Source organism: Desmodus rotundus, chromosome 3 (assembly GCF_022682495.2).
Source record: "Desmodus rotundus isolate HL8 chromosome 3, HLdesRot8A.1, whole genome shotgun sequence".
NCBI classification, from domain to species: domain Eukaryota; kingdom Metazoa; phylum Chordata; class Mammalia; order Chiroptera; family Phyllostomidae; genus Desmodus; species Desmodus rotundus.
Genome location: NC_071389.1, coordinates 112,829,641 through 112,834,060, shown reverse-complemented (window position 1 = coordinate 112,834,060; position 4,420 = coordinate 112,829,641). Strand labels below are relative to the sequence as shown.

At 45.9% G+C, this 4,420-nt stretch overlaps 1 pseudogene; it reads left to right on the top strand.

The window, feature by feature from the left end:
* The first annotated feature begins 1,791 nt into the window (after positions 1-1,791).
* Positions 1,792-2,840, top strand: LOC112309243 (glyceraldehyde-3-phosphate dehydrogenase-like; annotated as a pseudogene).
* The last annotated feature ends 1,580 nt before the right edge of the window (positions 2,841-4,420 follow it).

Below are 4,420 nucleotides of genomic sequence, written 5' to 3'. Positions count from 1 at the left end.
CGGAGCTGGGATGGAAAAAAGGATACCACCATATTCAATGCTAAAGCCCCTAATGTCCCCCTTAGTGCCCCTTGTTACTCATCTAACAGATGTTGGCCTTGGAGGAATCAGACAGCACTGCCCTAACTCTGCTGACACACCGCTGCCTGGAATCAGCTCTCACAGATGTTGCACAGAACATGGAACCAAAGAGCATGTTTTCTTACAGCTGGAAATTATTTCTCTGCTCTGATTCTAAGTGGAAAATAACTCCTCCCACCAAAATGGGCCCCTTACCTTCATTAGAGACACAAAGACATGAATCCCACAAGGAGATGCAGAGAATTCAGGTTAGAGGAACTGGAAGCTGCAGTATTTATAAGGAAGGAAGATGAGCTTGCTTTCCATAGAAATCAGTGCTTAAAGACCACACTTTCACAAGTACCTAAATAAAGTAAAGGACTGAGCAAGATGTGTTGTATATAAAGAAGTTGATGTTCCACAGCAGTTGGAATAAGAATCCTGCAGGCGAATCCAGAGGAGACCCAGAATAGGCCAGCAGAAAGACCAGATCCTTGGCCATACCAGCTAAGGGGACCATGGATGGTTGGTGCCATATCGTCTTTACTCTTCCTGATTCACTGCATGTTAGTTTATATACTAAAGTCCAGAGAGATGTTATGACAGATCAAGAGTGCAGATGCTCCCGAGAGAACTTTTGTTCATCTTCATCAAATCCCAAGATAAAAATCACATGTCAGCCCTGGCCGGTGTGGCTCAGTGGATAGAGTGCTGGCCTGTGAACTAAAGGGTTGCCGATTCAATTCCCAGGCAGGGCACATGCCTGGGTTGCGGGCCAGGGCACCAGTAGGGGGAGCACAAAAGGCAACCATGCATTCATGTTTCTTTCCTTCTCTTGCTCCTTCCCTTCTCCTCTCTATAAAAATAAATAAAATCTTTTAAAAAAATACATAACACCATAACTTTTTAAAAAATCACATGCCAGAGACTGCTACTTATTTGCCAGTATCTATCAGCACATATCCCACATGACTGCCCAGAATAAAGAATACATTCCCCCTTTTCCAACAGACTAAATTCTGGTTGCTGGGCTGGGAGGGAAAGTGATGAGAGCAGTTTGCTTTTTGTTCCCTTCTTTTATCCTGTGCCTGGACTATGAATGTGGTAGGAGCCATCTTGGGCCATGCAGGTGAAGGCAACAGTCTAGGTGTAGAGGAGCAACAAGATAGAAGGGGCCTGGGTGTCTGGCACTGGGAAACTCTGGGTTGCTTGAAAGAGAATTAAATATCTGTCTCCATTTAATTCACTGTTATTTTGGGGTTTCTTTTCTAGCAGCTGAATCTGTATCCTTATCTAAGGGTATCATATATAACATAGGTGGATCTTGCCTGACTGTCAGAGCCAAGATTCCATGGCCCTAAATGGGATTCCAGGGAAGCAAACTTTTACGGAGTTTTCTCATACTGAGCCTCCTGTTTGCCTGGACAGGTTACATATTACTCTCGTACTCACTAAAGAGGCCTCAGAAAAGGTCTCTTTATTGATTAAAAACCAATATACTTTGAGCCAAAATAAGTCAACTCAAGCTCAAAGTCTGTCCATTTCCCAAATATAATGCCTGATAAAATTCCGAGGCTGGATGTGAAGTACAAGACTTATCAATTGCTTACTTCAAGTCCTCAGTTAATCAGGCAAGATAAAGCTAATTGGAAACCAGGCTCTCTGCTCCTCCTGTTCAACAGACAGCTGTGTCTTCCTGCACAGTGCCAGCAGCCTCAACCCTGAGACACGATGGTGAAGATCAGAGTGAACAGATTTGGCCATATTGGGTGCCTGGTCACCAGGGCTGCCTTTTACTCTGGTAAAGTGGACATCGTCGCCATCAATGACCCTTTCATTGACCTCAACTACATGGTCTACATGTCCCAGTATTATTCTACTCACGGCAAGTTCAAAGGCACTGTCAAGGCTGAGAACAGGAAGCTTGTCATCAATGAAAAGTCCATCTCCATCTTCCGGGAGCAAGATCCCGCCAACATCAAATGGGGTGATGCTGGTGCTGAATATGTTGTGGAATCCACTGGTGTCTTCACCACTATGGAGAAGGCTGGGGTTCACTTGAAGGGAGAAGCCAAGAGGGTGAACATCTCTGCCCCTTCTGCAAATGTTTGTGATGGATGAGAACCATGACAAGTATGACAACTCCATGAAGAGTCAGCAATGCCTCCTGCACTACCAACTGCTTGGCCCCCCTGGCCAAGGTCATCCATGACAACTTTGGCATCGTGGAGGGACTCATGACCACAATCCACGCCATCACTGCCACCCGGAAGACTATGGACAGGCCCTCTGGAAAGCTATGGTGTGATGGCCAAGGGGCTGCCCAGAATATCATCCCTGCTTCCACTGGCACTGGCACTAGCACTGCCAAGGCTGTGGGCAAGGTTATCTCTGAGCTGAATGGGAAGCTCACTGGCATGGCCTTCCATGTCCCCACCCCCAATGTGTTGGTTGTGGACCTGACCTGCCACCTGGAGAAAGCTGCCAAATATGATGACATCAAGGTAGTGAAGCAGGCATCAGAGGGCCCCCTCAAGGTCATTCTGGGCTATACCAAGGACCAGGTTGTCTCCTGCGACTTTAACAGTGACACCAACTCCTCCACTTTCCATGCTGGAGCTGGCATTGCCTTCAATGACCACTTTGTCAAGCTCATTTCCTGACAATGAATTCGGCTATAGTAACAGGGTGGTGGACCTTGTGGTCCACATGGCCTCCAAGGAGTAAGAGCCCCATGGACCACCAGCCCCAGTGACAGGAAGAGAGACCCTCAGCTGCTGGGGAGTCCTTGCCCCAAACTGATCCCCCAACACGCTGAGAATCTCCTAACCTCCAGTTTCCATCCTAGACCCTCTGAAGAGGGGAGGGGCTTAGGGAGTCCCCTGCCTTGTCATGCACCATCAATAAAGTTCACTGCACCTACCCCCCTCCCAAAAAAAGCTAGTTGGAAACCAGCTTTCCTAACTTCCAGTCCAGTGCTCTTTGCAAGATACCAACCTGACATTCTGAAGGTATCCACAACCTAAACAAAGACTGACCAGCAGGGAAGCATCCTAACAGGTGATTGACATTATAAAGAAGGTGCTATTACATGTTTGTCTTTTTCTGAACTCTTAGCTGTGGAATGAACCACATTTAATTAGACATAGTTTTGTTAAACTGGATATGCTAAGCAACAAAAGCAGACGTCCTAGGAGCACTGCGATGACCTCTCCCAGCTGACTTTTCCTGGAACAGTTACTAAAAGACCCAGCTGCAGCTGCATATCGCTCCTGGGCCAGCTCTCTTAAGGCCTGCATTCCTGGTGTTTACAGCAGGCTGAGGAAGTAATGAGAAGAGCCAAGCTCCCACGTTAGCCAAAAGGAGGAAGCTCTCACTTGGCAGGTGGAAGTTTCTCCCCGGGAAATCCTGGAGGCTCATTGTTCCTGTCAACTACTATAATGTGCCCATAAATTTCATTTGACAGAAAACATGGTGTCAAAGGAATAGAAACTAACACAACCCCAAAATGTAAAAGCATCCCTGCCAGAACTCAGCTTGTCCTCCACTCATGGCATTGAACATACAGGAAGGAAACCACCTATACCACACCCTGCACACAGACTGTGGCAGGTACCCACTGGGGCTTTCCTGGTAGGGAGGTCAGGAGCCACAGAATGAGACATGGGTTCTACAAGGTACACCAAAACATGTTAACCTTCAGAACTGCAGAACAGTAGGTCACCGCACCACTGGAAAAAGGAGGCTATTAGTCAACTTGATCGTTTTCAATGGTAGACCCAGAACCAGTTAATAATTTTCCGAGTTCAGTGTAAAATGAAAATTCAGGGCTCCCTGTTCAAAATTTATTCAGCATTTCAAGATGGAGGCAACAGAACATTAAACCAAGAAGGAGCCTTTCTAAACAAAGAGTACAACTTGCACATCCATGAAGCCAGCCCAGAGTAGACCCTACCTTCCACAGCACTCTCTTTATACCAGGTAGAATGGTTTGTTAGCACTCTAGCTCTGGATCCAAGCTGCCTGTAAGCAAATTCCAACTTCTCTGTCTAAAACTTGGGTGATCTTGAGCAAGTTATTTAAGCTCTCTGGGCCTCAGCTTCCTTGACTGTGAGAGAAATGACAACATGAGAATAATGCGTACAAAGCCCCTGGCATGTATAAACAACCTGTTCAGCTATTATCAGCTATTATATTTACCTAGCAAAAGGTGAGTTAAGAAATGTGTTGAAAATCAGTGATTAGGGAACATTTGTGAACTCATATCTAGGAATAATTTTACTACGGGAAAAAAAACAGTCCATGTGTGGATATTTCTATATTTACCCTAGGAAATATTCTGTGAAAGACTTGTTCTGTA